This window comes from Staurois parvus, unplaced genomic scaffold (genome assembly GCF_062004578.1).
Source record: "Staurois parvus isolate SC_StPar_1 unplaced genomic scaffold, SC_StPar_1.0 ptg000015l, whole genome shotgun sequence".
Classification (NCBI taxonomy): domain Eukaryota; kingdom Metazoa; phylum Chordata; class Amphibia; order Anura; family Ranidae; genus Staurois; species Staurois parvus.
In genome coordinates this window covers 4,213,159-4,235,540 of record NW_028317811.1, presented here as the reverse complement: position 1 = coordinate 4,235,540, position 22,382 = coordinate 4,213,159, and positions in this window count along the sequence as shown.

Here is a 22,382-nt window from a genome sequence, read left to right as displayed (position 1 = left end):
ATACCTGTGAGTGATCAGCCCTGGACACAGGTAAACACAGCACAGTAATTACATGCACATGGCTGCAATTAGCTGCAGGAACCGGCAGCCTTCCATTGCTTTCAATAGGGCTGCCTCCCACAGCCAACCGCTGGGACCCCTCACTGATTTTCTCATATATACACACTGTCGTTCAAAAAGGCAGATGTGAATGTAGCCTTATTCTATCTTTAAATTCCTTATCAAATACTACCATCTGATGCTATAAAGCTATGGACATATATGATTTTTTATCCCTTTGCTCCCAAAGCACTATTGCAGGGGTGGCGAACACGCGGCTCTCGAGCCGCGTGCGGCTCCCAGCCAAAATGAATGCGGCTCTTTGCCTCTTACTGCTGACCTTTGGGGAGGTGGGGAGCGGGTACCTGAATTTGACAGGTACCCGCTCTTACTTCTTTGTTCTTTGATCTTACCTGTTCCTCTATCCAGCGGCGCGCTGTCTTCCGGCTTCTGTAGTGTGGGCACTGGGCATGACAGCCGGGTGCCAAGTGCGCATGCGCAAGAAGCGGTGCTTTTTGTGAATGGTAAGGCGGTACCTGGGACACATGACAGATCCCAGAAGCCGCCGGACCAATCACAAAGCGCAAGTGCTTCTCGCTCATGCGCACTGGGCACCCGGCTGTCATGCCGAGCGCCATTACAGAAGCCGGGAAGACAGCGCGCGGCTGGATCGAGGAACAGGTAAGATCAAACAAAAACTCTGCAGAAGTAAGAGCGGGTACCTGTCAAATTCAGGTACCCGCTCCCCACCTCCCCAAAGGTCAGCAGTCATCTGTACTGTCCGCAGTCTCTGGTCATCCCTGTGCTGTCCGCAGTCTCTGGTCATCCCTGTGCTGTCTGCAGTCTCTGGTCATCCCTGTGTTTTGTAAGGGGAAGAAAGTGTTATGGTGAATAATATGGTTTTAATTATGTGTTTTTGTGTGAGTGTTTGTCTGTTTTGGCAGGTCACTGCGTGGTGTGGCTCTCTGACTTTCACAGATTAAAATTTTGGCTCTTTGTGTCTAACTTGTTCGCCACCCCTGCACTATTGAATGTGAAACAACATACATAAAAAGCTAAATTGTATTTCTAAACTGGTTTTGCCTTTAAACTTCTTTATTAATCTCTGCTAAGCTCTGCTGGCACTTACGTGCAGAAAAACTGATGGAAACTGACGCGCAGATTTCACTTGCAGAGACATCAGTTGACATCAATACAAAGAGAGTATCAGCGAACGCTACTTCCAGAAATAGCTGCTGAAACACCAAAGGTAACCAAAAACATCATTCAAATGTGAATATTAAAAGAAGTTGCAGCGATAAAACAAGACAGAATGCATAATAAAGTGCAAAGTGATCACTTATATTTTTATCATAACCATCGGCGATAATAATTAGAAAAATAAATAAATAATAATACTGTGTGGGGTATATCACCACCAGGTGATAATAAATGGTGATAAATTGTCCCAAAAAAGACGTGAGGATCCCTTCAAGATTGCAATCAACGTGTATGGGTAACTGATCCAAGGGTGCCAGATGAAGTGACTGAATAAGCAAAATGCGCACTCACCCGAAGTGCACTATAAACACACATTTGAGATATTATCCTGGCTCATCAGGTATACTCAGGTCATCTGCTCCCGGGTTCGGCCAGATTCCAATACACCCTTAGGGTCCTTAGGCAGGTGTCACAGCATCTGGTCACGTCTGTGTAAGGTTCTCTGGAGTCCCTTAGTATGTGTACCGCGTAGGGTCATCAGTAAAATGGGCTCTGCAAATGACGGTGCTCACAAGGAGAGCCCAATGAAGGACACCACATAGCGTGATACCTGTTTTCTGTGGAAATAAAAATCACCCCTTTATGCAGTATCATGCTATGTGGTGTCCTTCACTGGGCTCTCCTTGTGAGCGCCGTCATTTGCAGAGCCCATTTTAATGATGACCCTACGTAGTGATACATACTAAGGGACCCCAGAGAACCTTACACAGACGTGACCAGATGCTGTGACACCTGCCTAAGGACCCTAAGGGTGTATTGGAACCTGGCCGAACCCGGGAGCAGATGACTTAAGTATACCTGATGAGACAGGATAATATCTCAAATGTGTGTTTATAGCGCACTTCTGGTGAGTGCGCATTTTACTTATTCAGTCGCTTCATCTGGCACCCTTGGATCAGTTACCCATACACATTGATTGCGATCTTGAAGGGATCCTCACGTATTTTTGGGACCATTTATTATCACCCGGTGGTGATATACCCCACACAGTATTATTATTTATTTATTCTTCTAATTATTATCTCAGATGGTTATGATAAAAATATTAGTGATCTCTTTGCACTTTATTATGCATACTGTCTTGTTTTAGCGCTGCACCTTCTTTTAATAATCAGTTGACATCAGTTTTCATGCACGCTTCAATGAGTTTTATACATGTTGCAGATTCCTGCGCAGAAAAAATCTGCACATGATGCAAGTGTTGTGGTGTGAACAAGGCACATAGAGAACAATTAATTTTGTTGTGCCCTTGCAGAACGCGTGCAGAAAACTGATGTCTGCACAGTGGTGTGAACGAGCCCTACATTTTCTGGGACTTTGGTAACACTCCTGCAGCCCTGAAACAAATAACCACGCCCCCACCTCTTGATGTGTGACATAACAAGCCAAATCCTCCCGACCACAGCCAAAGTGGCGCTTGTACGCTGCATGCACTTTTGTGCCACCGGCAAACTGGGTTTTCAAAGCTGCACTTATCCATCAGTTTGAGAGTAAATCAACCCCACTATCTCTCATGTGTTCTGAAACCCTTTTTTTTCCAAATTCTTTTTGTTTTTTCTAATGTATTTTATATTACATGATGTGGACGACACAACTGAGATGTACTGCATATTAAGACTATAAGTTTACACAGGCCAGGACAGGAAAGGGATAGGGAATTAACCCAGGAAAAAGACTTGAATGGCACAGATATGCAATTTTAACAATCCTAAAGTAGACATCTAGAGCATCTACTTTGTTTAATCCTTTATTAGCACATCATATGAAGGATGACCAATCTTTTCAAGGCTAAGTTTTATTTCTGTATAATAATATAAATATTTTTCACACAAGTATTATCAATGTCCATCTCTGGCATCTGGACAGTGGAAAGATCTTTGGCTGATTTGAGACTCTGAGCTTCCCTGGGTTTCCATAACAACTGTCTTTTCCTTCACATTTCTCTTGTTAATCTCTGAATACTGGCAAGATTAAATTAGCCGCTGATGTCTCTTCTTTGCCGCTTATCTCAGAACTGTCAATTATTTTGTAAACAGCCCCAATGATAAGTGGAAAATAGGAGCGATGAGTGAAGAGATGTGTGAACAGGTAAAAACATTGTTTACTAAGTGAACACCATAGTGGGAAAAGTATGGACAGATCATCCATAATTAATAAATACCACAATTCTTATCACAATTCATTGTGTCACTTACTGCTTAAAAATATACCTCTAAGGTGACTTTGCAAATAAAGGCAACACAAATACATAGACCTCTACTGTCTCTGGGTAAATGCTGCATCTGCTCTCATCTCCACTTTAAACTGTATCTCAGCAATGCATAGACCTCTGTTGTCTCTGGGTAAATGCTGCATCTGCTCTCATCTCCACTTTAAACTGTATCTCCAGTAATGCATAGACTTTCTGCAAATTTCAGAACAGTTAGCGCATATATTTTGGTCTGTGTGTGGTGATTGATTCTCACCTCCTGTTGCACTTCTTTATGACTTTGACCTGTGTCTGTAGCTGGTCTGTTTTTGAGAAACACACCCCACCCCCCAATTCATGTGATCCTTCAGTTCCTAATTGGGGCGGAGAAGAGTTGCTCATTTGACCATCTCCCCATAAATTTAGACCAGCTCATGGGGGGAGGTCACAGACGGGGGGGCACAGTCACAGATGGGGATTAGCTTTATGCGTAAGTGTGTTTAATGCTGGAGTGTGAAGATACAGTTGAACACAGCAGTTTAACTAAAGCCGGATAACCCAAGCAGCAGGAAGATACAACAAAGAACTCTACTGCATTCTGGATGGACTGCAAGCACCTTGAGAAACATCTCTTACAAGTCTGAGTCCCAATCCATCTACCTTTTTAATATGCCATCTCTACTCCTCCTTTTCATAGTACTATCCTGTGTTCCCAAAATCTCATCTCTTTACCCCTCTGCTCCAACGCAAAGCTTGTACATCTCACCCTCACTGCTACCATCTCCCTACTACTGCTCTCATCGCCTCCTGCTGATACTTTACTCACCTGCTGACCCAAACACCAGGACAGGAAGGCATGTGCACTCATATACATCCCGCTCCCATCTTACTTTCCTCACTCTCCTTCTTCTCCTAATGTCTGGGGATATCTCCCTGTCACTGTAGGAGGTCAGGTTCAGAGACCAGTAGCTATAACAAGAGACCAACCAACAGGATAGGTAATTGTTTCATGAGTGACTGGTCCTGATGATAAAGGTGAACCATCAACCATCTCCATATCAATAGGGGCAGATTTATTTCTTCTGAGAATATTATTGTTGTGGGCAAACTCTTTGTCCGTAAAGTTTCCCCCAGCCTCAGAGTCCAGCATAGCAGAACAAGGAATTTCACGGCCCTCAGTTAAAAGTTAGATAGGGATGACAAAATGCAACTGTTTAGAACCAACTTTATTTTCTACATGGATCAATGGGGAGATAGACTGGGTAATTGAGTTCATGTGTTCAGGCAGTATAACACCAGTCGCAGCAATTGTTCTTTTAACTTTGTTGGGACAATTAACTGCATAATGCCCAGGGTCCCCACAATATAAACATAAGTACTCCACACGTCTTCTCTCTTTCTCTTGAGTAGAAATGGATTTCTTAATAGCATCTACCTGCATAGCTTCAGGTGTATTAGAATCTGGAGAAATGTTTAGATCAGGCATGTCCAAAGTCCGGCCCGCGGGCCATTTACGGCCCGGGGGTTGGTTTAATACGGCCCTCCAACAGCCCTCCCTGTTCTGTATAATGTGGCCCTGTCAGGGCAGGGCTGTGGAACGGACAGGTAGGCCTAGTGGCAGGGTAACGCACTGGCTGACGACAACCACCACCAACAGACCAAAGTCCCTCAGGGCGCGGAGTCTAAGTCCCAGGCTGCCCTTCACCAGGGCCCCTGATGGTGGGGATGGACTTGACGCAGCCAGGTACCAGGTCGCGGCCCCCGAGACACCCCGACTGCGGTAATGGCCGCCGCCAATGGCGTGTAGCTGGTGAGAATGACAATAGCGTAGTCAGGCAAGCTGGGTCGACAACAACGGGACAAAACGGTACAGAACAGTAGACAGAGAATTACAGGTCACGGGCCGGGTTCAGCAACGGAAGGTCAGATCGAAGGAAAACACAGAGAATGGTCTTAATCACAAGCCGAGTCAGAATACCAGAAGAGTCACGAGCGTATACACAGAGCTGTAGGAAGACAAAGACACAAGTGCAAAGAGCATGTGCGGGCCACAGGCTTATATGTCATCAGCCACGCCCCTCTGGGGGATGGACCTCAGAGACCTGAAGGCATAATAGGATTCCCACCATGCACAGCAGAATCCAAGATGGACGCCAGCACATGGAGTAACAAAACTTCAGGGAAAAGGTAGGACCTTGACAGTACCTCCTCCTCAAGGGCCCCTCCCCCTCCGCGGCTCAACAAAAGGTTTCTGAGGAAAGCGGGTATGAAAAGCGCGGAGGAGGGCAGGAGCATGGACATCCGCGGAGGAACCCAGGAACGCTCCTCGGGACCATAACCGCGCCAATGAACCAGGAACTGTAACCCTCCGCGCACCAATCGAGAGTCCAGGATCCGGCTCACCTCATACTCCTCATGACCGTCAACCCGAATGGGACGGGGCCGAGGCAGAGAGGTAGTGAAGCGATTGCAGATCAGAGGTTTCAACAGTGATACATGAAAGATATTGGAGATCCGCATCCCAGGTGGAAGGGCAAGGGCATAGGCCACCGGATTCACCTTGCGGAGAATGCGAAAAGGACCGACAAAACGGGGAGCTAGTTTGGGTGTGGGTACCCGAAGATTGAGGTTACGAGTAGACAACCACACCCGATCGCCGACCTGGTATGAAGGAGCGGGCAACCGTCTGCGATCAGCCTGGAACTTCTGACGCCGAGCCGAGTCCCTCAAAGCCCTCTGGATCTGCCCCCATGAAGAACGCAGGGCAGCAAGATTGTTCTCCACAGCCGGAATGTCCTGTGGTGAGAACCTCTCAGGTAATACCGCGGGTTGGTACCCATAGTTGGCCATGAAGGGAGACATCCCGGAGGAGGAGTTGACCGCTGAGTTCCTGGCAAACTCTGCCCAAGGCAAGAGATCGGACCAATCGTCCTGATGGTCCGAGATATAACACCGAAGGAATTGTTCTAAGGCCTGATTGGAACGCTCCGCAGCCCCATTGGACTGCGGGTGGTAGGCTGAAGAAAAGGAGAGACTAATACCCAACTGGGAGCAGAAGGCGCGCCAGAATCTGGACACGAACTGACTCCCGCGGTCCGAGACAATCACCTTGGGCAACCCATGCAGGCGAAAAATCTCCCTAGAAAAGACCGTGGCCAGTTCTTGCGCTGTTGGTAATTTCCTGAGTGGAATACAATGGCACATTTTGGAAAAACGATCGACGACCATGAGGATGACCGTATGACCCCGAGACACAGGGAGGTCTACAATAAAGTCCATGCCTAGGTGTGACCAAGGACGCTCCCCATTGGGAATGGGTTGCAGAAGACCCATTGGAAGATGCCGTGGAGATTTATTCTGGGCACAGATCGAACATGCCGCTACATAAGAGGCGATGTCGGCACGGAGAGTTGGCCATAAGAACAACTGAGAGACGACCCAAGACAACTGGTTCCACCCCGGATGCCCGGCAGTTTTGGAGTAATGGTAGGTACGCAGCAGACGGGTGCGCAACCCCTCGGGTACAAAACATCTACCCTCCGGTCTCTCGGGAGGAGCGTCAGTTTGAGCCGCCAAAATCTGCTAATGCATCAGCTCTGACATTCTTGGAACCCGGCAAATAGGAGACTACATAGTTGAACCGCGACAAGAACAAGGCCCATCTGGCCTGACGGGGTGTCAATCTTTTGGCCTCCGAAAGATAAGTCAGGTTCTTATGATCGGTAAGAATGAGGACTGGAACCGCGGAGCCCTCGAGCAGGTGCCTCCATTCCTTGAGAGCCAGAATGATTGCCAACAACTCCCTATCTCCAATCTGGTAGTTGCACTCTGCAGAGGAAAGCTTCCTGGAGTAGAACCCACAGGGAAGTAGGGGTCCATCGGGCGACCGACGTTGAGACAGGAGAGCGCCTACTCCCGTCTCGGATGCATCAACCTCAAGGACGAAGGACAATCCAGGATTGGGATGAGACAGTATCGGAGCCGAAGCGAAGGCAGATTTCAGAGCCTCGAAAGCTACGATGGCCTCGGATGGCCACTCGTGAGGATTACTGCCCTTTTTGGTTAGGTCTGAGAGGGGCTTTGCCAGCGTGGAGAAGTTCCTGATGAACTTCCGATAGTAGTTGGCAAAACCCAAAAAGCGCTGAATGGGCCGAAGACCATTGGGACGAGGCCACTGCAGAACCACCGAAACCTTCTGAGGGTCCATGGAGAATCCCTCCGCAGAAATGATGTAGCCTAAAAAGGCAACTTGGGATCGATGGAATTCGCACTTCTCAAGTTTACAAAAAAGTTCGTTCTCACGTAATCGTTGCAGCACCTGCTTAACATCCTGGATATGGGACTCCATGGAGGCAGAGTAAACCAGGATGTCATCCAGGTAAACCACAACGCACTGCTGCAACAAGTCACGCAGGACATCATTTATGAATTCCTGAAAAACTGCGGGCGCGTTACACAACCCGAAGGGCATCACCAGGTATTCGTAGTGACCGGTTCTGGTGTTAAACGTGGTCTTCCACTCATCCCCCTGTTTGATCCGTACGAGGTTGTACGCCGCCCTAAGGTCAAGTTTGGTAAAGACTGTTGCCCCCTTAAGGCGGTCGAACAACTCAGTAATCAAGGGAATCGGGTAGGCATTCTTAGTGGTGATTCGATAAGGACCCCTATAATCGATGCAAGGCCTCAATTCACCACCCTTCTTCTTAACAAAGAAAAAGCCCGCTCCTGCTGGGGAAGTAGACTTACGAATGTGCCCCCGGGAAAGCGCATCCGCAACGTACTCCTCCATGGCCTTATTCTCCGCAACCGAGAGAGGATACACCCTGCCACGCGGAGGAGTGGCACCGGGTTGCAAGGATATGGCGCAGTCGTAAGGACGATGAGCAGGTAAGGCACCAGCGCGTACCTTATCAAACACGTCCTGGAACTCCCCATAATCAGAGGGCAACGCAGAGTCCGAGGAGGCACACAACACCTTAACCGGCCCACGGATGCACCCGGCCCCACACTGTGGAGACCACGAGAAAATCTCGGCTGTTTGCCAATTGAAGGTTGGAGTGTGCATCTGGAGCCAGGGATACCCCAAAACCACCGAATAGTGAGGGGAAGAAATCACCTGGAAACAGGCCAACTCCCTGTGAACAGCCCCAATAGCTACTTCAACTGGCATAGTCTCGTGGGTAACCTGCGGTGGTTGCAGGGGCCTGCCATCTATCACCTCGAGAACCAATGGGGTAACTCGAGCCTGCAGGGGAATGGAGTGCTGGGCAGCAAACGAGCTGTCCATAAACAACCCGCCGGCCCCAGAATCTACCAATGCCTGGGCCGTCACCGAGCCCTCCGCCCAAGAGAGGACAACGGTGATCAGTGGCTTATCTCTGCGGAACGCCGGGGATGAGGAGACTCCACCCAAGATCTGTCCCCGACAGGATCTCAGGTGCGAGCGTTTCCCGGACGGACCGGACAGGACTGCTGAAAGTGCCCACCAAGGCCACAGTACAGGCAGCGCCCCTCCCAACGCCGAGCGGCCCGCTCTCCCTCGGAAAGGCGAGCAAACCCCAGCTGCATGAGCTCACCATCAGACAATCCATCCCCAGGAGGCGTGGGAGGAGAGGGAGGAACGGGTGGGACAGAAAACACAGGTGCCAGTCGATTGGAAGGCCGCCGCAGGCGTTCCTTGAGTGAAGGCCTCTCCCTGAGCCTGGTATCAATCAGGATCAGGAAGGAAATTAGTGCCTCCAGCTACACAGGCAATTCCTTGGCTGCGATCTCATCCTTCAATGCATCAGAAAGACCCTGAGAAAACGCAGCCACCAGAGCCTCATTGTTCCAACCCACCTCTGCTGCCAGGGTACGAAACTCTATGGCGTAATCGGCAACGGTCCGTGAACCCTGATGCATAGACATGAGCAGCTTGGCAGCCGAGGCGGAGCGAGCCGGTACGTCGAATACCCTACGGAAGGCATCGACAAAACCGGAAAACGCGTGAATCACTGGGTCATTCCTCTCCCATAAGGGATTCGCCCAGGCCAAGGCCTTGTCTGAGAGTAGCGATATTAGGAAACCCACCTTTGACCTCTCAGTCGGAAAAGCGTGGGGTATTAATTCAAAGTAAATCCCCACCTGGTTGAGGAACCCACGACACTGACTCGGCTCACCCCCAAAGCGCTGTGGAAGAGGGACTGAACCAGTCATACCTCTGGGCGCCGCGGGTGCCGCAGCAGCCGCGGCGGTAGGCGCAACCAGCGGAACAGCAGCGGGAGCGACCACCGGAGTGACAACCGGCCTAATAACACCAGGAGTAAGGTGCGCGGTGCGTGCAAGCAGGGTTTGCAACGCCTGAGCAAACTGATCCAAGAGGAGATCCTGTTGATCCAGTCTGGTGACCAACATTGGAAGCGAAGGCGTACCTGCACCGTCAGGATTCATGGCACTTGTGTAATGTCAGGGCAGGGCTGTGGAACGGACAGGTAGGCCTAGTGGCAGGGTAACGCACTGGCTGACGACAACCACCACCAACAGACCGAAGTCCCTCAGGGCGCGGAGTCTAAGTCCCAGGCTGCCCTTCACCAGGGCCCCTGATGGTGTTGATGGACTTGACGCAGCCAGGTACCAGGTCGCGGCCCCCGAGACACCCCGGCTGCGGTAATGGCCGCCGCCAATGGCGTGTAGCTGGTGAGAATGAAAATAGCGTAGTCAGGCAAGCTGGGTCGACAACAACGGGACAAAACGGTACAGAACAGTAGACAGAGAATCACAGGTCACGGGCCGGGTTCAGCAACGGAAGGTCAGATCGAAGGAAAACACAGAGAATGGTCTTAATCACAAGCCGAGTCAGAATACCAGAAGAGTCACGAGCGTATACACAGAGCTGTAGGAAGACAAAGACACAAGTGCAAAGAGCATGTGCGGGCCACAGGCTTATATGTCATCAGCCACACCCCTCTGGGGGATGGACCTCAGAGACCTGAAGGCATAATAGGATTCCCACCATGCACAGCAGAATCCAAGATGGACGCCAGCACATGGAGTAACAAAACTTCAGGGAAAAGGTAGGACCTTGACAGGCCCTCCCTTCTATGGCAGACAGTCTTCTGCTTGAGAGCAGAGGGCAGTGCGCATGCCTGACTGCGGCGCGTTCTCCCTGGTCTGTGTAAATGCGGCTGTCGCACAGCCCTCCCTTCTGTGGCAGACAGTCTTCTGCTTGAGAGCAGTGTGCATGCGTGACTGCGCCGCGCTGGGAGCGACAGAGGGTGGTGATGTCAGGGCCGGGCTTCCAGCGTGAAGTGTGTTTCTCTTCCCCTCCCGGCTGCCGAGCAGAGACTTCAGCTCCAGCTACCTTTTTCACCCTTCACATTAGTGCAGGTAAGTTTTTTTTTTTTTTAATTTATTTTCAATACATTGTGAAAACTCAGCTGTCAGTTGATCTTAATGTTATGAAATGAAAAGTATGTAGTTTGCAATTAACTTGGCATAAAATAATTTATTTTCATTTAATTGTAATGGTTCAAAGAATGTTCGGAAAAATGTTCGGCCCTCCACCATGTTCACTTCATCCAATCTGGCCCTCTTTGAAAAAAGTTTGGACACCCCTGGTTTAGATCCTTCTTCTGACTGAACTGATTAGCAGAGAAACGCATGCCACCATTACTTCCAAACATTCCCAATCTCTCCTTTCTGTAAGTCTCTGGTCAATCCAAATGCATAATTGGATGAACTCCTCGACATTGGATCGTTAGGAGTCTCTACTCTGGCGAGCTCATCCTTCACCTGTTCAGAGAACACTTGCCGGAACTGACTCTTTTGCGCTGCTATGTTCCAGTTGGTATCTGAGATCCATCGTCGGAATTCAGATGTATACTCAGCAACAGAGCGTTTACCCTGCCACAAACTATTCAGCTTGCTTCAGCAGTAGCACAGCGGTTGGGATCATCAAAGACCTGGTTCATTGTAGTCACAAAATTGTTTAAAGTTGCGATGTCTTGTTCTATATAAGGAGAGGCCCAAGCTATTGCTTCCTCAGTCAGGAGGTTTATAACAAACAATACCTTCTGTTTCTCAGAATTAAATGCAGCAGGTTGCATCTGGAAATAAATGCGGCATTGGTTAAGGAAACCTCTGTAATGGCAGTTGTCTCTATTAAATTTGAGTGGCAGAGACATCTGTGTATTAGCAACATTGCGGGAACATAAGTGCAGCAATCGTCTCTGCAGAGCATGGATTTCTTCCTGTTGCCCCTTTACTACATTTTACAGTTCGTAAACTTTTTCTTGGTAGGTAAAACAAAACTCTTGCAGCTCTGAAATTCGCTGCCTGAAAGGAGCCATGGCATTTGCTATAGTGGCCTTGATGTTTTGGCCAGATTAATCTGTCACGGTGTGAGGTCAGGTTCAGAGACCAGTAGTTATAGCAGACCAACCAACAGGATAGGTAACCAAGCAGGTCACCCTGGGAAATGATGCAGGCTCACCTGAGGTGCGGGTTCTAATCACTAACCGGTATTCACCAGAGCTCCTGATGGTGAAGATGGATTTTGCTGTGTGTTAGTACCAGGTCGCAGTTCTCAGGATCACCCCACCAGGAAGTGAGCAAGCCAGAATACAGTAACTGATATGGCAGGTAGGGATCTAGCAGAAGCGTAGTCAGTAAAAAAGCCAAGGGTCAGTAACAAGCGGTAGTAGGGTGGGATGAGGCAGAATCGTAGTCAAGGAACATGCCAAAGGTAGGTAGCGAAGATATGGATGGCAGCAGGAGAGACAAAGCGAGATACTGGCTGGAGAAGGAACAATAATCTGGCAACCAGGAAGTGCAGAGACATAGCTTAAATCAGGAAGTTCATGGGAGGAGCAAGGAGTTTAAGGTTCATCAGAAAACAAGGCACAAGGCAGGATTGTCCAATAGATAAGGCAGAGTGCTGTCCAGCATTGCAGGTAGCTCAGTGAGAAGAGTTACTGCCTGACACAGTAGAGGTCCCAGGTTCAAGTCCAGGCCCTGACACTCCCCAAACCTTGGTCCTCCACTATTTCACCCCCACACCAGGCACCCTCTTTCCTCCAGAAATAGCCGCAATCCGCTCAATTTAATATCAGTCCCCGTGCTCCCAAAGACCACCCTGCCTTTTTCATGTGCCCTCTGGAATGCCCGCTCTGTCTGTAATAAGCTCATCTCTGTCCATGACCTTTTTGTCTCCCACTCCCTTAACCTACTAGCAATTACAGAAACCTGGCTTCAAGCAGCAGATTCTTCTTCTCCCGCAGCACTTTCCTATGGGAGGCCTTCTCTGTACCAACTCACCCAGACCCAGTGATCGGAAAGGAGGTGGGGTTGGCTTGCTTCTATCCCCACTGAGCACCTTTCAAGTCCTCTCTAACCCTCCTTCTCTATCCTTCTCTTCTTTCGAGACTCACTGCATTCGGCTGTTTTCTCCCATTTTTCTGAGGATTGCGGTGATCTATCGGCCTCCTGGACCAGTGTCCCGCTTTCTTGATGATTTCTCCACCTGCCTAACCAACTTTCTCTCCTCTGAACTACCCACTATCATTCTCGGAGATTGCAACATCCCCATTAATGTAAACAACCCAGCTACATCCCAACTCTTCAACCTAACCTCATCTTTTGCCTTAACGCAAGGGACACAGTCCTCCACTCACTCTGATGGGAATACATTAGACCTTGTTTTCTTCCATCATTGCACTCACTACAACCTCACAAACTCCCCCTTACCTCTCTCTGATCATAATCTCATCACCTTCACAGTGTCCTCGTCTTCAAACATCTATCCCTCCAAGCAGCAATTACCTGCAGAAACCTTCACAACTTGAACCCTGCTCTTTTCCACTCTGCAACTGACCGACTCTATGACAGAATCTCTCCCCTGTCCTGCCCTGACCTGGCCGCTGCTGTCTACAACAGTTCGCTTTCATCTACATTAGACTCGCTTGCTCCTCTAACACGAAGCATCAGGCCCCGGCCATTACAACCTTGGCAGACTGATAACACCAGAAATCTTAAACGACATAGTCATACGCTGGAGCGATTGTGGCATAAAACCAAATCTCACCAAGCTTTCACCCTATATAAATCTGCTTTCTTTAAATACAATTCCTCCCTCCATGCTGCCAAACAAGCCTACTGTGTCACTCTCATCAATAGCTTGTCATCCAGTCCTCGTCGTCTCTTCTCCTCTTTTAACTGTCTACTTTCACCACCTCCACCCAGTACCTCACTCACTGCTTACGAGATTGCAAATCATTTCAAAAACAACATTGATGCAATTCATTATGGCATTTCCACTGCATAGACATCCATCCCACTTAGCATACCTTATACTAAACCTCCCTCAACACTTTCTTCTTTTGACCTTGCTACTACTGAAGAGGTCACTAAGGTTTTCTCAGAAGCCCATCTCACTACCCGCCCCCTGGATCCTGCCCCCTCACAACTACTAAGGTCACCCTCTTCTTCCATCCTATGATCCCTCACTCACATCTTCAATCTCTCCCTCTCTAAAGGTGCCTTCCCCTCCCCTCTAAAGCATGCACATATCACTCCCATTCTTAAAAAGCCCTCCCTGGACCCCACCAACCTGAACAACTTAAGACCCATTTCCCTGCTCCCGTTTACCTCTAAACTCTTAGAACGCTTAGTCTACAATCGCCTGAGATCCTACATCAATGACAACAACCTTCTTGACCCTTTACAGTCTGGCTTTCGCTCACTACACTCCACTGAAGCTGCCCTACTAAAACTCACTAATGATCTACTAACTGCTAAAACCAATGGCCACTACTCTATACTCTTACTACTTGACCTCTAAGCAGCTTTTGATATTGTTGACCATCCCCTCCTCCTCAAAAAACTCCACTCTCTTGGCCTCCGAGACTCTGATCTCTCCTGGTTCTCCTCCTATCGCAGCGCTCCTTCAGCGTTTCCTATAACTCTGGCTCCTCCTCTCCATTCCCTTTCTGTAAGGGTCCCTCAAGGTTCTGTCCTTGGACCCCTACTCTTCTCCATCTACACCTCCTCCCTTGGTCACTTGATAAACTCCCATGGCTTTAAGTACCATCTCTATGCTGATGACACACAAATCTATCTTTCTACTCCTCACCTCACCCCTTCAGTCTCCTCTCGCATTACCAACCTACTAAGCGACATATCGGCATGGATGTCACTCCACTTCCTCAAACTCAATCTTTCCAAAACTGAGCTCTTAGTATTCCCTCCAGCCCGTGCCCCCTTCCCTAACTTCTCCATCAAGAACAATAACACAACCATCAGTTCCTCCCCTCATGCCAGGGTGCTAGGTGTAACCCTAGACTCCCATCTGTGCTTCCAGTCCCAAATCCAATCGCTGTCCAAATCTTGCAGACTTCACCTCCACAACATCTCCAAGATACGCCCGTTCTTAACCTCAGAAACTACTAAGCAGCTTATTCATTCCCTTGTTTTCTCTTGCCTTGATTAATGTAACTTCCTCCTCATTGGCCTACCTCATCACAGGCTAACCCCTCTTCGGTCTATCATGAATGGTGCTGCCAGACTCATCCACCATACTAACCGTTCTGTATCTGCCAGGGGCGGACTGACAACTCATGGGGCCCCCGGCCAATAGGGGATCATGGGGCCCCTGTGTCCTTGCCCAAACTCAAAAAGCCTATGAAAAAGGTACCGGGGCATCTCATGGGGCCCCCTACTGACCCCGGGCCCTCGGAAAGTGCCCGAGTTTCCAAATGGTCAGTCCACCCCTGGTATCTGCTACCCCTCTGTGCCAATCCCTCCACTGGCTTCCCATTGCCCAACGGATAAAATTCAAAACATTAACAATAACATATAAAGCCATTTATAACTCTGCCCCAAATTACATCACCAATCTTGTCTCCAAATATCACCCAAACCGTACTCTCCACTCCTAGCACGATCTCCTGCTCTCTATCTCCCTTGCCTTCTCCTCCCATGCTCATCTCCAGAGCTTCCCCAATCCTCTGGAAACCTATCTCTTCAGGGAAGCCTATCATGCCCTCAGCTAATAATGGAATCTTCTACTCCTCCTACCAGCCCATCCCCCATAGTTACTTCCTTTTGTACCACTAGCCCCTCCCTCTTAGATTGTAAGCTCCAAGGAGCAGGTCCCTCCTAACACTCTTGTATTGAACTGTATTGTCTCCCGTTATATTGTAAAGCGCTGAGCAAACTGTTGGCGCTATATAAATCATAATAATTTTTGAGGACTTATTATTTTGTTATAAAGCGTAAAGTATTTTGTTGTGGTAACTTTGCTATATTACACATAATAATACATTCAATACTGGCTTCAAAAAGCACATATGTATGCAGTGTACACAGTTCAAAGTATCCAAGAACAAACAGGGTAAAGAGCACAGCAAAGCCTATACAAGACACAGGAAGCTTTGATACACTATCCCTACAACAGGAGAGCATCCATTGACCTCTGATAAAATGGAGATTCTCAAAAAGTCACCCCAATCAGAGCAGGGTCTATGGTAGATTCTAAACATTGCAGTCCAGGTTATAGCTGATGCCAGGCACTCTAAGGGGGCCCTTTTGCATTTTCATGTGTGATTAGTGCTACAAATATTTCTACCTTAAGCTTGTAGACTTATTTTGTCACTGAGAGAATTACAGTGTGCTGAAGACATGCCAAACAGTCATTGGTTATTTAGCATATGTGTATGTGATGTTTGCACTAGTAGTAAAGGTAATAAGCTGTACAGAACTTGAGAGTTTAAAAAATAAATAAAATATTTTGAAAATTAGAGTGGGGGGGTGTTCTATGTAGAGTGCCCTAACTGTACACGATGCATAGCAATTAAGGTACTAGATACTGGTTATATAAATTGGACTTTCCAGGTTTTGTGTCAAACCTTTCAGTGACTCAATGTAATGGAAGCATTCAATCAATCAACACGACAGCCAGGCACCTAGAATCTTCAGAGGTAGAGGCCAGGGATGGCAGCCTACATAGTTTCTCATTGTTGTGATACACACATCTATTCTAGTCAAAGATCAATCTGCTAATTCTTTGTAAAACCCTATTTTGAGGGGCAGTTATGGGAAATGTCCCTCTCCAAACATGATATTGCACTACACCTGTAGGTACATAAAAGAACCAGAACCTTTGCTGATTGGAAGAGTGGGTTTGATAATAAAGTTGGCAATGCCTCCATGCAGAACAGAACCTCTTTGAACAGAGGGGATTCCTTCCTGGGAAAATAATCAATAATCTAAACAAAGTAAATGGGAGAAGAATAACTACTGCAATCAGGATAACCAACCATAAACATATAGCTGCACACCAGTGTAGAAATAATACAAGCTTTTTATATAAGAAGAGATTGATAACAGTACATACATCCGCTGTACAAACAGGTATTATCAACAAAGGGCCTGATAGGAGTCTTGGTGGAATTGCACACATATACCTGAGTATATACAGTTATTAGTAAATATACCTTCATATGAATGTTACAAAATGTTCAGTTGCAGGGGCCCCTGAAGATGATGTGGCACCTGTCTTTGTGCTGGAGACCTAAATACAAGATCAGCAGTCATAGGGATATCCTCCAACTGTTGTCTGACCAGCCTGGAATGGGACTTCTCACCGGCAGGAACTGTTATGTGATACTAGAACTCACATCCAGCATAGTACTCTGCACTTTAGTCCCTCCCTTGTAGTTTATAGTAGTCTCATCTGGTCTGGGTGAAAATACAACAGCAGCAACTCCATGGACAGGACTTGTGGCTCAGTTCTTTCTCAGTCTACTTCCTGGAAACTCCCCTTTACAAAGATATCAAAGTTCTCCAATCTGGGGTTTCAGCTAGCAGGGGCAGGCAGTTATGTACATAAATAATTCTATGACAGTAAGAAGCAAAACTACTTACAATTACAGACAGTAGATGGCAGCAGATCTCTACACATTTAGCATTATGGTTTTCTTGGTCAGGTAAGTGATAAAGGAAACTGAATTGCTGTAACAGGAAAACAACTCCATCAAAGGATAAGTTCACCTTTTGCTAAATAATAATAAATGCACATTTTTTGCAGGGAAAAAAAATGTACATTTATTATTTCTGTTGCAGGAGCCTGTAAATCATTGTTTCAGTGATCAGCAGATCGCTGGTGCCATGCATGTCTTCTGCAGACCTGTGAGTATATCTGCTTGCCCGTACGGGATGTATGGGAATGCAGGTATACTGCCAGAAAGAATCAATTAACTACCACGGCGCTCCACAGCGGTGGTAGTTCATTGACAACTACAAGCCAACAGCCACTAAGGCTTCTTTTTAAATTGTGACAGAGGGAGGAGAAGATCCCCTGCTAACTGTCAAAGAGGGGGGGTGGGAGGAAACATTGTTTTGGCATGTAACGTTATGAAAGGTGAACTTATCCTTTAATAAGATACTACATTTCACCTGTCTGGCTAAGCAGTGCTGAAAATATTTGTAAATCACAAGGTTTGTTTAACAGTAAAACAAACTCCTTGGCAGGTAAAACAGGAAGTGTATATATATATATATATATATATATATATATATATATATATATATTATGTATTTATCGGTTTCATTTTAACACAGTTGGTGAAGATGAAAGCTAATGGGGACTACTACACCCTTGTGGAAACCTTGGATTGACCATTCATTTCTGAATTGAAGTACATAGGTCAATGTGGCTCATACTAACAAATGTGGTAGGGAATTTTACATTTCAAACTGCATTAGAAAAATATTATGTATATTGGGACCTTTTTATTATTTATATGATAATGCATTTAATATGCATTTACAAATACTGTTTTTTATTTTCCCTGCAGCCTATAGTTTGTCATTGATTCGCCCTAAAGACACAAACTCAAATGTGCTTTGCTTCCGTATAATAAGATTATTCTTTTCAACATTCAACAAAATGCAACTATTTATTTTAATTCACTTCAGCCAAAGACCAGAAGCCAACCTGATTCATGCTCTTTGTATTGTGCAGTTGCAATAGGCAAGTGGCCTCACTTATTTCTTTTTATTCAGTGTCATTTTGAATATTTCCTTCATACTTAATAAGTACTGAGTAGAAATATAGGGGTCTGGTAATGAATGTTCTAATATACACATATATAAGTATATGTATACATCATTTTTTAAGTGTTTTTACTGCATTTCCTTTTCTTCTCAGGAAATGTGGTTTGAAGTGTATGCCTGTGACGTAAACACCTAGCCAGCTAGAAAATGCTATCTTCCTCTTTTAAAGATAAGAAAAGCATCTTAGGGTCAAACCAGCAACTGTCATGATGGATGCTATTTTGGACTGATCATGTGCTGTTAACCTCCACTTAACTCTGAGTTTGTTGTTAAGCATATGAGGATTTGATTGGATTAAAACCATATGACCACACCTGGACCTTATACAATCACGCCCGGATCTTATGTCTATATATGTAATAGCCAAAAGCTTAAGAAACATATATATATTTTGTATTACCTTAGTTCATCTCACATGAGGTGAACTTTTATATGCTATATTTTCTCCACTGCAGTGTAATAAATGCACCTTTCTTTATGAATTTGGACTCGCTATCTCATCTAGAAGGTCTCGCTTGTAGACCCCCTAACCTGAAGTTACAGCTTGGTGCCCTGCGACTCAGATTGTTCCATTGGACCCCAGCCCAGAAGAGACGTGAAATCCACAGCGGACAGACCAGTGGCCACTGTAAGACCCTTGTTCTTACTTATTTTGTCCCTTATGGCAAGTAACTCTCGGTGTCTGAGATGTTTTGGAAGTAGAAGAGTTTAGTAATGATTGATCTGATGGCAAGATAAATATGGATCAGGGTAACGTTAATATCACACAGTTTGACCTAAAAAGCTCCTCTACTTTATATGTTGCAGAAATAATAGAACCTATTATTATCTTTGGTGGGCTGCTGATGTTTTGTTTCTATGCATGGGGTGTCAATAGATTTGTAAGAATTGTGAGGTCTGACCAAAGGACTGAAGTAGTATAAGAAGCATGTGTGGCATACGCCTGTGTGGCAAGTGTAGAGAAGTGTCATTGACGGCTACTGTGTGTGGCTTGGGAAAACAATTTAGGTGACGACCCAAATTGTAAATAGAGACTGAAGAGGAGGGCTCTATAGAATGGGAGGACGGCCGTCCTATGGACCTCTCGATGATGGGAGAAATATAAATGGCACAAGTAAATTCAGTTCTTTGGCAGAAATGACAAATAAATATGGACAGTGGTTGGGAAAAGACACCAAGGCTATCATAAGTTGGACAAAAATCAGATTTGATCCAATCCCAAAGGAAGGAGTTTATGATGTATCAACCTGGGTCTCTGTGTATGTTGACTTTCATGGTAGACTGACAGAATTGTTGCTGGGAATTAAATGTGTACAATGTTTGATTTTTGATTGTATGAAACGTGATGAAATCCTGATTAGTCATCAGCCTGTTAAGACTTTTCTAACACATATTACTGACAGGCCTATTAAGACAGAATTACTCCAAGCAATGCAAGTGTTATAAAAATGTTTAAGAAATGTAAAGATATGTGAAGAAAATCAGAGATGTTAGAAAAATTAGGGTGGTGCTGGAATAGCCCACAACTCCCCAGATGCAGTAAAAGAGGGAAAAATAAAGGAAAGGTAAAGAAAAATAAGGCAGAGAGTGACAGCAGTAAGGACGAAGATAGCAATAGCGGGCGGAAGGATAGTGTAAAAACAATGACCCTTCCTTCACCCAGTGAGTTGCCCCAAGTTCACTCTCCAGTATTTTCATCTCCCACAGCACCCTCTTACCAAAATCATCCTACTCCCCCAAGTTACCAAGCTTGTCCTGAACCTAACAGTACAGTACAAGGACCATATACAGGAGTTGTCAAGGACTTTGAGGCTATAACAGCACAGGAAGAAAATGAAGCCAGAATGAGCTTAAGATAACGTGCATATCCTCTTCGCATAATTACCAATATTAGACAAGGACCGGATGATGGTGGCCAACCAATGGTCACCACCAGCTCTTGCTACCAGCTATTTACACCAGGAGAAATGCAAACTCTACAAAAGACATTCCACAACCATCAAAAGATAAAGCTGTCTTTATGCAAGAAATGAACAGGTTAAAAGAATCTCAATATTTGTGTTGGGCAGATATGGCTAAATTATTGAGAATAGTCCTTGGGTCCGCTGACCTGAACAAGGTCGCACAGAAAGGTGCAGATGACAATCACAATGTCACTATGTGCCCCACAGGCCGGGGAAACTTTTTGTTCAAGGCTGAAGATAAAACAATAGAAGGGCTAGAAATAAAATGGACAGAATGATGTAGAATTATTAACGAATGGCCCTCACAGAACAAATCTGGTAGCTTGCTAGATGTGAGATGAGAAAAGACTGAGGATGTATTTGATTACTTTAAGCCTGTACAATCTATGGCAGAAACGGTGAGTGTAGATGTGACAGATCGCACTAATATCACTGCTATAGGTTGTAAGAATGCTGCTGTGATGGGATTGAAAGAAATATCAAGGAAACGTTGGCAACAAAACCAGAGTGGAAGGGATATGAATGGACTTTGCTAAGAGAAGTGTGTAGCAGCATTGAAAGTCAGGAAGAAAAGAGAGAGAAAAGACTTAATACCTTTGTGGCTCAAGATCGTGTTCAAGGAGCTAATGATTTTAGGAGAGAAACCAGGAAATGGTTTAATTGTGGCAAGGTTGGACATCCTGCTAAGAGGTGCAGACTACCTGACAGATGCAAGCAGAAGAAAGAGGGAGAAGGTGATGAATGACTATCAATGTCTCCTGAACTTTCTGAGCCTACAGGGTCCAACTTGTGCATCTCTGAGACAGACAGTAAAGATGCTTTTATAACATTACGCTTTCCACAATGAACAGACCAGGAAATTTCATGTCTAGTTGACTCTGACTCTGCCCCAACAATTCAAATGTCCCGCCTACCAAAAAACGTCCCCTTCAAATCTGGCCCACAAGTAAATGGGGTAGGAGGAAAGTTCACTCCTCTCAAAGAAACACCCCTTATACAAATAGGAATTGGAAGCCACAACATGTTTCATACGTTGCTTATACTGTACCATGCAATCTTCTAGGAAGGGATCTGCTGAGTAACTTACACGCTTGTATACAGTATACACCCAACGGAGTAGAAGTGCATGTTGGAAAATTAGAGGAGGAAGTGGTATGTGGATTGGTAGCCATGGAACTAGAGGGAGAAGTCAAAGGCAATATTCCACCTGCAATTGTTGCTCAAATACCTGATACTCTCTAGGCCAAGGGAAAATATGATGCAGGGCTGCTACAAGTCCCTCCAGTAAAAGTTAAAATAAAAGCAGGAGCCCAAATCCCACGTTCACCATAATATCCACTATCACCAGATCAACTCACAGGTATACGAGTGCAAATGAGGGAACTGCCTGAAGCAAGTGTCATAAAGAAAACAGAAAATTATTATTATTATACAGGATTTATATAGCGCCGTTTGCGCAGCGCTTTACAATATAAGGAAGACAGTACAATTACAACACATTTCAGTACAGAAGGAATAGGAGGGCCTTGCTCATGGAGCTTACAATCTAAAGGAAGGGGGAGGTGATACAAAAGGTGATAGCTGCGGGGGATGATCTGGCGGAGGTGATTCAAGTACAGTTGTTAGGTGGAGGTGGGGTAGGCTTCCCTGAAGAAGTGAGTTTTCAAAGATCGCCTAAAGGCAGACAGGGTGGGGGCTGACCGGACATGCTGTGGTAGGAAGTTCCAGAGGATGGGAGAGGCTCTGGAAATGTCCTGGAGGTGAGCATGGGAGGAGGTGATGAGGGAGCTAGAGAGGAGGATATCATGAGAGGAGCGGAGTGGGCGATTTGTATCTGTGGA